The sequence below is a fragment of the Anolis carolinensis genome, chromosome 3 (genome assembly GCF_035594765.1).
Source record: "Anolis carolinensis isolate JA03-04 chromosome 3, rAnoCar3.1.pri, whole genome shotgun sequence".
NCBI lineage: Eukaryota > Metazoa > Chordata > Lepidosauria > Squamata > Dactyloidae > Anolis > Anolis carolinensis.
In genome coordinates this window covers 42580233-42592530 of record NC_085843.1, presented here as the reverse complement: position 1 = coordinate 42592530, position 12298 = coordinate 42580233, and the positions used below count along the sequence as shown (strand labels likewise).

Here is a 12298-nt window from a genome sequence, read left to right as displayed (position 1 = left end):
CCACCGTGGTCAAGTCAGACTTCACGAGGTATGGTCGCAGTTGGCGCACAAGTTTGAGTTGTGCAAAAGCCCTCCCGGCCACCGCCGACACCTGAGCCTCAAGCGTCAACGCTGAATCCAGGAGGACCCCCAAACTGCGGACCTGTGACTTCAGGGGGAGTGCAACCCCGTCCAGCACAGGTTGCCACCCAATACCCCGATCTGACGAGCGACTGACCAGGAGGGCCTCTGTCTTGTCAGGATTGATCCTCAGCTTGTTCCTCCTCATCCAGTCCGCCACAGCGGCCAGGCACTGGTTCAGCATCCGAGGGGCTTCCTTGGAGTCAGATGGGAACGAGTAGTGGATTTGCGTGTCATCTGCGTAGAGATGGCAACACCCTCCAAAACTCCGGATGACCTCTCCCAGTGGTTTCATGTAGATGTTAAATAGCATGGGGGATAGAATAGACCCTTGCGGGACCCCACAGGTCAATGGCCAGGGGTCCGAGCAGGTTTCCCCCAGCTTCACCATCTGGGAACGGCCCTCCAGGAAGGACCGAAGCCACAGCAGAACTGTGCCACCGATTCCCATCCCGGCGAGCCTCCCCAGAAGGATACCATGGTCGATGGTATCGAAAGCCGCTGAGATGTCCAAGAGAACCAGCAGGGTCACACTCCCCCTGTCCAGCTCCCTGCGGAGGTCATCCACCAGGGCGACCAAAGCCGTCTCGGTGCTGTGTCCAGGCCTGAAGCCAGACTGCGAGCGGTCCAGAAAATCAGTGTCATCGAGGAACTCCTGGAGCTGCGTAGCAACCACCCGCTCCAGAACCTTGCCCAGAAATGGGAGGTTGGAAATTGGCCTGTAGTTGTTACATACAGATGGGTCTAACGAGGTCTTTTTTAATAATGGTTTTACTACCGCCTGCTTAAAACAGGATGGAACTGACCCCTGAACCAGGGAGGCATTTATAATAGCCACAAACCAATCCAACAACCCATCTTTGGCCAGCTTCACCAGCCAAGAAGGACAAGGATCCAGAGCGCAGGTGGTCGCCCTCACAGACCCAAGAATCCCCTCCACGTCATCAGGAAGGACAAGCCGGAAAGAATCCCATAAGATCGCACAGACAGGTACCTCGGTTACCTCCGCTGGGACCACAGTTAAGCTGGAGTCCAACTCACGGCGTATCTGAGCAACTTTGCCTGCAAAATGGTGCGCGAAATCGCTGCACCGAGTTGCCAAGTCATCAGGAAACCCCTGGGCCTCAGGAGTTTGCTGTATTAAAATTCAGGTGAGGGAGAGAGATCAAACTGATATTCCATATTCTCCAATATTTCAAAATACTCTTTATTTGTGTAGTGTGGTAACAAACTATTAAAACTCTTAATGCAATAGCTTTCCTTGGAGCCAGAAGCCAAGGGCAGCTTTTTCAAATCATGGCAGCAGTTAGTGTTCAGCTCCCATTATTCCTAGCCTTCATGGCTGTCAATGTAGTTGAACACATTTTCACTTGCAAATTATACAGGAAATATCTTCTTGCAAATTATACAGGAAATTTGACTTTTTTATATGATAGACTCAGTTGGAAGAATGGTGAGGGAAACAAAACAAATCCGTGACCCTTTAAAATATTTCGAAGTGGGGTGATTTAGATAGAATAGTTGAAAGATATTTCCATGCAGAGAGAAAGCAGGAGGAGACATGACACTATTATTTTTAATTTGATCAAGAACCACTGTGCTTGCGAAGCGAAAAGCTGGGCAAATCTGATTAGAGCAGGGGTCCCCAAACTTTTTAAGCAGAGGGCCGGTCCACGGTCCCTGAGTGTTGGGGGGCCGGACTATAGTTTGAAAACAAATATGAACAAATTCCTATGCACACTGCATATGTCTTATTTGTAGTGCCAAAAAAAAAAAGCCAACGAAATGTTATGGTTTGCAAAGGCACTGTGCTATATTTGTGTGTTAACTGGAACAGCCAATTGGCTGAACCTGCAAAGACCTGTAATTTGATTTGAAACTGTTTCTGTTCTGCTGCTGGAGAACCAGTTTGAACAAGTTTTTGTTCAGTGTGAGTCTGTGTGGTGATTGAGTACTGCCTGGGGAAGATGGCTCTGTACTCAGAGAGTCCTTGCTATTTCTGAGGCCTTGTTTGCTGCTGGGAAAAGAGGATGAAGAACCAGGACTGTATTCTTAACTGAAGCAGATTTATGGACTGAAAAAGGACTGTTTGTGACTGCTGGGTTTCTGTAAGCAATCAGAAGGCCCGTTGTGAATACCATTGTTCTTTGGATCTCTTGGAATTAGTAAAGTTCTTGTATTATTTGTTCTGCAAATCTGAGTGGTATGTCATTGTTCTGCAGGGTGACTCTGGGCTCATGGGCACACGTAAGAGCTTCCGTTTACCATCTACAATCCACAACACGAAAGAACAATACAATATTTAAATATAAGAACAATTTTAACCCATATAAACCTACCAGGATTTCAATGGGAAGCGTGGGCCTGCTTCTTGCTGATGAGATAGTCAAATTAATTAGGATTGTTGTTGTTGTTGTTGTTGTTGTTAATGTTGTCGTTGTGTGCCTTCAAGTCATTTCAGACTTAGGGCGAGGCTAAGTCTAAAACCGAGGGCGGGGGTCAGATAAATGACCTTGGAGGGCCGCATCCGGCCCCCGGGCCTTAGTTTGGGGACCCCTGGATTAGAGTCTGGCAAACAGCTTCTGAAATGCTGGCAGGAGCAGTTATGGGGATACAAATATAAAACCCAGAAGTTTGTAGACAAGGTTAGGGCTAGTCAGAAATAAATGGTAAGAAATTGGGTCAGTTAGGGAGAGGGGAATAGAGCAGATTTGAATTAAATTTTGGGGAATGGGGAGAGTGGAGATAATTCAGGGATGAGTGTTTGGAACTGAAATTATCCAATGTTCTGATTGTGAAACCAGGATGTTGCTAAATGTTTATGTTGCAAATACTGTCCTTTGAATCATAGTGTTAGACAAGACCACAAGGGCCATCCAGTGCCATGCAGAAAAACGCAGTCAAACACTCCTGACAGATGGCCATCCTGTCTCTGTGTAGAAGAACTCCAGAGAAGGAGACTGCCATACTCTGAGGAAGCCTATCCTACTGCTGAACAGCTCTAACAGTCAGAAGGTTCTTCCTAATGTCTAAGTGGAATGTCTTGCAGTTTGAATTCATTGCTTTTTATCCTATTCTAGGTCAGAAAAAAACATGCTTCGTTGAGGATGTCTCCTCAATATGACACTCTTTCAGATATTTAAGTATGATTATCATGTCTCTTCTCATTCTTCTCTTCTCCAAGCTAAACATACCCGGCTCCCTAAGCTGCATCTCATAGGACTCCAGACATTTTAACATTTTGGTTGCCTGTTTCTAGACATATTCTAGCTGGACAATGTCCTTGAATTGTGGTATCAACAATTCAAGAATTATCCTTACATGGCTGTTTAAATTTAATACTTCCCTGGAAAATTGACCACATTTTACCACACCAAGCCCTCTGATCTACATTGCCATGCATCCAATATACAGCCTCCTTTGAAGCTTGGGTATTGGAATCAGCGGGTAAGGTAAGGTTAGTGACAGAACGGAGGGGTCAACATGGATAGGGGTTTCACCATACGCATCCAAACATATATTTGTACTACCAGAATTTTTGCAGGCCACATTTCAGGAGTGGCAAAACCACCTTTGAGCAGTCCTTGTCTATGAAAACCCTATGGCAGGGGTCCCCAAACTAAGGCCCGGGGGCCGGATGTGGCCCATCGAAGCCATTTATCCAGCCTCCATGGCACAAGGGCAGAAAGGGGTTGGGCTAAATGACCCAAGGGGGTCTCTTCTTCTCTTACAACCCTTATTATTATTATTATTATTATTATTATTATTATTATTATCATCATCATCATCATCATCATTGAGGCTGGGTGGCCATCTGTCAGGGGTGCTGTGCTTGTGCTTCTGGTGCACAAAGGCAGAAGGGGATTGGACTAAATGGCCCAAGGGGTCTCCTCTTCCAACCCTCTTTATATTATTATTATTATTATTATTATTATTATTATTATTATTATTATTATTATTATTATCATTGAGGCTGGGTGGCCATCTGTCAGGGGTGCTTTGCTTGTGCTTTCGGTGCACAAAGGCAGAAGGGGATTGGACTCAATGGCCCAAAGGGTCTCTTCCAACCCTCTTTGTTGTTGTTGTTGTTGTTGTTATTATTATTATTATTATTATTATTGCTCGGTGGCCAACTATAGTCTGGCCCTCCAACGGTCCAAAGGATCGTGAACTAGCCCCCTGTTTAAAAAGTTTGGGGACCCCTGCTCTATGGCATCCATGGAGTTGCCATAAGGCACACACAAAAATAATTATGGACTACCACCCTACCACATCTGCTATAGATGTTTCACCCACATCTATAGCAGGCATCCTCAGAGGTATGAGGTCTGTTGAAAACTCTGCGAAATGTCCAGAGTGGGAGAAAGAACACTTGTCTGCTTGATGCAAGTGTGAAAGTTTCAATCAGTCACCTTGATTAGCATTGAGTAGTCTTGCAGCTTCAAAGCCTGGCTGCTTCCTGCATGGAGGAATCCTTTCTTGGGCGGTGTTAACTGGCCCTGATTGTTTCTTGTCTGGAATTCCCCTGTTTTTCTTTATTTACTGTCCTGATTTCAGAGTTTTTAAAATACCAGTAGCCAGATTTCCCCCCAGGCAGGAAGCAGCCAGGTTTTGAAGCTGCAAGGCTATTCAATGCTAATCAAGGAGATCAGTGGCAACATGCACACAGACAAGAGTTCTTTCTCCCACCCTGGACATTATTCCACAGACATATAAACCCCACTTGCCTGGTTTCCAACAGACTTTACAACCTTTGAGGACGCCATAGATGTGGGTGAAATGTTAGGAGAGAATGCTTCTGGAAGGTGGCCATACAGCCCGGAAAACTCACAGCAGCCCAGCAGTTCGGTTTCTTTGTTGAGTATCTCAGTTTTTCTTCTGCTTCCTCACTTTTTCCAGGAAAGACAGAACTACAAAACTTCAGAAATTTTCAGCCCGCTTACCTTCCCCCCCCCCCCAAATCCTCCAGTGATATAGCGACTTTTCAAAAAAGTTTGCCAGCTCTCCGGTGGCGCGCCGTGATCGTATAGTGGTTAGTACTCTGCGTTGTGGCCGCAGCAACCTCGGTTCGAATCCGAGTCACGGCAAATCTTTTTCAATAGGGTCCAATGTCATTGCAGTGCTAAACATCCAAAAAAGCAAATTGTCTTGTATTTCAAACATAGGGTTTTAATTTTTAAGAGTAGTAGAAGAAAGCGACGGAATCCATAATTTGCTACAGCGTGGGAGGATCGGAAGCATACAAAACAAATGAATCAAACAATGTTTTTAGTCTATTTGAAAAAAGATCTAGAAATAACTTAGTCATTTGATGCAGAGATTATGCTAGACTAGGAAAAACCAGGAAATATGTCCGGTTAAAATAAAAAAAATTACAAATCCCCATTCGGAGCAAAAAGATTTTTGGGATTGGACTACAATGCAAAAACTACTGGCCCGTACGGGGATCGAACCCGCGACCTTGGCGTTATTAGCACCACGCTCTAACCAACTGAGCTAACCGGCCGCCGTTGAGAGATCGGTCTACTTTTTCCTTCTCGTAGAAAATCATTGAGAATATAAGTGATTCAAAATCCGATTTCCAAAGATAGTATTATATTATTTGCAGTGCATGTTTCCAGTTTACAAAACAATTAAAACTCTGTCCCAGTATGAAAGAGAATCAGGACATTTTGTCACAGGCAGTAGCAGGTAGCAATTGAAAAGGAAGTAAGGAATCAAATTGAGATGCAGGCAATCCTAATCCTATATCCATCTCACAATAGGGCTTCTGCTATTGTAAAGTGCCTTTTCATTTGACTCGGGGTGCATCCCTGGTCCTTAGCATTTTGGATAAGGTATACAATACTCAATTCATACAATTGGGAAAGCCTAACCGAAATGGTAATACACTGAGTTTATTCTTCAGAGAGCATGTTAGAAAGGAGTATGACGCAACCTCGGGCGCCGTGGCTTAGTTGGTTAAAGCGCCTGTCTAGTAAACAGGAGATCCTGGGTTCGAATCCCAGCGGTGCCTTAGCTTTCTCTAGGCATGTAAAATCAGTTTTTTTTCAAGTTCGAAGTAAAATTTCTACCTTGACTTATATATCTGTCTTCAAGTCACCTGTGAACTTATGTTGAAAGATTGAACTGAGCATTCTTGCCTAAAGAAGATAGTAGAGGAAAAGCACGACCCATCTTTGCAGATACTCTGGTCTGCCAGGTATGAGAAATGAAATCGATTGTCCACTTTCCAAGCAGACACAGCCAGTCTTATTTTCTCGTTGCCTTCTGTCTTCAAATAGGTACCAGGTCGCAGATGTTGTGATTTGGGGTTATACTAGTGCATCTGGGCATGTGCAGAGTGGCATTTCTTTCTCTTCCTCCCCTCCAATAATCAATACTCAGCAATCGATATAGCCTTTAACCGAGCAATAGGGAAAGGAAATAGGGGAACTCAGAAAGATTTTGACCCGTTTGCTTGCTTTTAGATTCAGTATGTGGGATTGGAAGGAGTCACTTGCTAGTGTTGGAAGAAGCACCAAAAATAGTGGTTTGTCAGAAGTGGGATTCGAACCCACGCCTCCAGGGGAGACTGCGACCTGAACGCAGCGCCTTAGACCGCTCGGCCATCCTGACAACTAGCAAAGCTTCTCTAAAATTTGGTATTTAAAGCCATAATGACGTTTATTTACATGTATCAACTACTGTAGAGGTTTTCTTTTATATAATGTATTTTCTTCGAATCTCCTTGGGAGCACAAATGCATTCGGCCTATCTTTTAATTCCCTTTGATTCAGGCAGGAAGTGGTAAGATATACTGGAGAAGTCTTCTGCCTAGGTACTAGAGACTAATACACTGCAATGCAGAAACATCTCTCTTTTAAAGGCAGTATTGATTCTTCCTTCCCAGAAGCAAAATGACAAATGAAACACATTTTCAAGAAATTCAAAGATATAGATGTGTTTAAGCTGGAGTATCAGCATGCAAAGAGATTTTGTAGCACCTTTTGAGCCTAGCTGTGGGAGAGAAGTTGCAGAGCCTAATCTTTGGTAGTCTTAGGGTGCATCCACACTGTTTCCCCCAAAATAAGACAGAGCTTGTTTTCAGGGAAAGTTTAATTTTTCCAAATTGACTTTTTAAATGGAACTATATCTAGGGCTTATTTTTGAAATAGGGCTTATATTTCGAGCATTCTCAGAAATGTTGAAAAATCATGATAGGTCTTACTTTCGGGGTAGGTCTTATTTTTGGGGAAACAGGGTATACTGCAGAATTAATGCATTTTATACCACTTTAACTGCAATAGCTCACTGCTACAGAAACACGGGAGTTGTAGCTTTACAAGGCCTTTTGCCTTCTCTGCTACAGTATTGGCATTTCAGCAAACTATCAGCCCCAGATTTCATAGCATTGAGTCATGGGAATTAAAATATTGTGAAACTAAAACAATTCTACAGTGTAGATACACCCTAAGTCAGTGCATCTGGGAAAGTAGAATAATTCTATGAAACTCGGTTGCTGTGAGTTTTCCGGCCTGTATGGCCATGTTCCAGAAGTATTCTCTCCTGACGTTTCGCCCACATCTATGGCAAGCATCCTCAGAGGCTGTGAGGTCTGTGTTGTCAAAGGCATTCATGGCCAGAATCACAGGGTTGTTGTGTGTTTTCCGGACTGTATGGCCATGTTCCAGAAGTATTCTCTCCTGACGTTTTGCTCACATCTATGGCAGGCATCCTCAGAGGTTGTGAGGTACAGTAGAGTCTCACTTATCCAACATAAACGGGCCAGCAGAATGTTGGATAAGCAAATATGTTGGATAATAAGGAGGCATTAAGGAAAAGCCTATTAAACATCAAATTAGGTTATGATTTTACAAATGAAGCACCAAAACATCATGTTAGACAACAAATTTGGCAGAAAAAGTAGTTCAATACGCAGTAATGTTATGTAGTAATTACTGTATTTATGAATTTAGCACCAAAATATCACGATATATTGAAAACATTGACTACAAAAATGCGTTGGATAATCCAGAATGTTGGATAAGCGAGTGTTGGATAAGTGAGACTCTACTGTATATGGAGAAACTAAGCAAGGAAGGTTTATATATCTGTGGAAGGTCCAGGGTGGGAGAATGAACTCTTGTCTGTTGGAGGCCAGTGTGAATATTTTAATTCATGTCCTGGCTTCTTCCTGCCTGGGGGAATCCTTTGTTCGGAGGTGTTAGCTCTCCCTGATTGATTCATGTCTGCAATTCCTCTGTTTTCAGAGTGTTGTTCTTTATTTCCTGTTCTGATTTTTGAGTTTTTGAATACTGGCAGCCATATTTTGTTCATTTTCATCGTTTCCTCCTTTCTGTTGAAATTGTCCACATGCTTGTGGATTTCAATGGCTTCTCTGTGTAATCTGACATGGTAGTTGTTAGAGTGGTCCAGCATTTCTGTGTTCTCAAATACAGTAGAGTCTCACTTATCCAAGACTCACTTATCCAAGGTTCTGGATTATCCAAAGCATTTTTGTAGTCAATGTTTTCAATATATATATTTTGGTGCTAAATTCGTAAATACAGTAATTACAACATAACATTACTCCGTATTGAACTACTTTTTCTGTCAAATTTGTTGCATAACATGATGTTTTGGTGCTTAATTTGTAAAATCATAACCTAATTTGATGTTTAATAGGCTTTTCCTTAATCCCTCCTTATTATCCAAGATACTCACTTATCCAAGGTTCTGCTGGCTCGTTTAGCTTGGATAAGTAAGACTCTACTGTATCTTACTGTGTCCATGTTGGTTCATCAAGTGCTCTGCTACAGCTGACTTCTCTGGTGCCTTTGCTGTTCCTTGATTCGTGTCTGGATGGTCCCTACGTAGACTTGTCCACAGCTGCAGGGTATACGGTAGACTCCTGCAGAAGTGAGAGGATCCCTCTTGTCCTTCGCTGAACGTAGCATTTGTTGGATTTTCTTTGTGAGTCTGTAGATAGTTTATAGGTTGTGTTTCTTCATCAGCTTCGCTATGTGGCCAATGGTGTTTGGTAAGAACACTTTTCCTCTGGGTGGCTCTTTGTCTTTACTCTCGCGTCCTTGGTCTTGCAGCTCTTCTGATGTCTGTGGTGGAGTATCCATTGTCTTGGAGAGCCCAGTTTAGGTGGTTTAGTTCATCTAAGGAGGAGTTTTTATGAAGGTATCTTATCCATGTGTGTAGGTTTTCTGTAAACTGTGTGGCCCAGTTGTTGATTGGGTTTACGGATGACTAGAACACGGAAAAGGAAGGAAAACTGTCATTTCTAGATGTTCTAGAATCATTCACACTGGCCTCCAACAGACAAAGAGTTCTCCCATCCTGGACCTTCCACAGATATATAAACCTTCCTTGCTTAGTTTTTCCAATATACCTCACCTCTGAGGTGCCTGTCTTAGATGTGAGCAAAACGTGTTGTGAGGTCTGTTGGAAACTAGGCAAGTGAGGTTTATATTGCTGCAGAATGTTCAGGGCAAGTGTGAATGTTTCAATTAGCTACCTTGATTAGCATTGAAAAGCCCTGTAACTTCAAGGTCTGGCTGCTTACTGCCCCAGGGAATCCTTTGTTGGAAGGTGTTAGCTGGCCCTGATTGTTTACTGTCTGGAATTGGTGGCCAGTTACAACATTCACACTTGCCCCAAACAGACAAGAGTTCTTTCTCTCATCCTGGACATTCCACAAACCCCACTTGCCTAGTTTCCAACAGACCTCACATCCTCTGAGGATGCCTGCCATAGATGCAGGTGAAACGTCAGAAGAGAATGCTTCTGAAACATGGAAAACTTACAGCCCGGAAAACTCACAGCAACCCAATGATTCTGACCATGAAAGCCTTCGACAACACAATTCTATGAAAGCTTATGTTGCAGCTTCTTTTCATTAAGTCTCAAAGGTGCTGCAAGATATGTTTGCATACAAGGACTCAGCATTGAGGCAGCCTTTGTATGCAATAAACTGAACAGTCTGAGAGACCAGATACAAAAGCAAACTTGCTGAGTGTGTATTTTGGTGTCCTACTTCTGACAGGGGATTTTTAAGGTCATTCAACACATGCAGGGAGATACTGAAGCTGCTTCAATACCTGCTCTGGACAGAGCGATGCTGCTCCTGGGGCAGGGCCTGACACAATTTAAAAACAGGAGACAAGGCAAAAACGTTCCTTCCCATTATTAGAGATGGATTCCTATTACGTCACCTATCTATGAATGTAGTCACAACTTTATAATTTCATTGTATTGACCGATATGGTTGTTTCCCTTGCCACATTTTTATTATTCCAGCAAAATCACACTTCTGACGAAGAAGCTCCTTTTGCCAGTCTTTTTATGCAAGCCTAGGCCGTTTCTTCTTCATCCTCTTATCTAGCTGAAAGGGTTTTTTTTAAGTAGCATCAGCATTGGGAGGATATTGTAGGGTTCCAGCTGTATGTCAAGAGTAAACAATGGTATAGTCTGAATTGGGAAACCGCAAGAGTCTATACAAACCTCTCTTTACTGTAGCTGTGTGTGCCTACCTACAACAGGCAAGGTAAACAGCAGCTACAACTTCCTTACTGAGCATTTATGAACAGGAAAACAGAGAGAAAAGTGGGAAGCAGATAAGCCTGCCACAGCAGATAACCCTAGCCTATTGAAGAAGATCTGATTGTTTCATTTCAATACAGGCAGTCCCCAGGTTAGAAACAAGATAGGTTCTGTAGGTTTGTTCTTAAGCTTAATTTGTTTGTAAATCGGAAAGGTACATTTTGAAGCATAACTCCAGCCTATATTTATATATAAGCTTTGAGTAACATTGGAAAGAGTTAACATCCATGTGGTGTTTGCTTTGCTGTTTGTGCCTCTGTTCAGTTTTCACCTCTCTTTTTCCTGTGAGAATTGGATTTTTGAAAAATTTAGCTTGTTGTGGAAAAAAGCATTGGTGATAAAGCTTCAGTTGACACCTCTTTTCCCCATGATATCTCTTCCTGGAGTAAATTTTGTTAGTTGAGTGGCCTTATTAACAAAAGACTCTTCCCATAAATGTACAGAAGTAACTTATTAGCAGCAGCGTGATCCAGCACCAGTAGCCTAAAGTAATAAAAAAAACAAAAACACACAGACCAATGTTATCTCTTCCTTTGGAGGCTTTTCTTTATAGCAAAAATATGGTTGCACTGTTTACAGAAACAAGGTTTCCATAACATAAATAAAGTTCTTTATATTTCCTCCTTTACTTCCGCACTAGGCTTGTCTCTTATGCAGATAAACAGCTTCGCTGTCATAGAACCTCCTCTCACACCATACACAGGAGCTTCACACTGTAACTTTACACACAGCAACCTTCACACTGGAGCTTCACACATGAGGCCTTCAACCTGGGGTTTCTTTCATTCAAGCTTCTCACACTAGGTCTCTCTCATACTGAGGCCTTTCTTCTACTGAGGCTTACTAAGCTACAGGCACACCTGCTTATACTGAACTACAGCTTTTGCCAAGTCATTGCACCCATTTTAACCCTTACAGTGCTTGACTCACATTTTTGTTATTAAAAATACCTTTTAATTTTTAATATTTCTGACAAATTTCCCTTCCTAGGGGTAGATTTCTCTCACTTCCTGTTGTCTTACCTCATTCTTAGCTATGAGTAGTTTGTAAGTCAGATGCTTGTAGCTCGGGGATTGCCTGTATGCATATTATCATTTTTGAGTTCAAGCTTTACTGAAACATGTTGAACTGCTCATTCTTTGGGGAGTGCAGGAATTTATCTCTATTCTTTCCATGATACTTTCCCCTCTAATATCATTTTTTCTACACTTTTAACTCCACTTTACCTACAGAACTCCTTTTAACTCCACTTAACTTACGGTATTTAAATTACCGGTGCTTTTACTAGCAGGGTGACTTAAAACCTATAGATAGCTAGGGATAGCTTTGTATACTGGATTTCCCAGGTAGGAATGTCAACTGGACTCTTAATTCAAATACAGCATGTGGATCTTGACCCTACTTGTATGATATGGAGAACTGTATTCACCTTGTTAGAAAAATATTGGACATGGGAAACAAAGAAAAGACATTACTTATCAGAAATTCAATATGGGGCATTTCTCAGACTGCCTTAACTATTTCCCTAGATTTCAATGAATCGCAGGAAGGACAAATCCTCCAGCAAGACTGGGCAAGTTTGATG

General features: G+C 42.5%; 4 non-coding genes across 4 annotated transcripts; 2 read left to right on the top strand and 2 right to left on the bottom strand.

Annotated features, from left to right (window-relative positions):
- The first annotated feature begins 5135 nt into the window (after nt 1–5135).
- trnah-gug (transfer RNA histidin (anticodon GUG)) lies at nt 5136–5207 on the top strand. Its single transcript has one exon. It is a non-coding gene; the product is annotated as a tRNA-His (tRNA).
- Nucleotides 5208–5552: 345 nt separating this feature from the next.
- On the bottom strand, nt 5553–5626 carry trnai-aau (transfer RNA isoleucine (anticodon AAU)). Its single transcript has one exon. It is a non-coding gene; the product is annotated as a tRNA-Ile (tRNA).
- A 436-nt stretch (nt 5627–6062) lies between these two features.
- Nucleotides 6063–6136, top strand: trnat-agu (transfer RNA threonine (anticodon AGU)). Its single transcript has one exon. It is a non-coding gene; the product is annotated as a tRNA-Thr (tRNA).
- Nucleotides 6137–6655: 519 nt separating this feature from the next.
- trnal-cag (transfer RNA leucine (anticodon CAG)) lies at nt 6656–6738 on the bottom strand. The gene has a single exon. It is a non-coding gene; the product is annotated as a tRNA-Leu (tRNA).
- Between the last annotated feature and the right edge of the window lie 5560 nt (nt 6739–12298).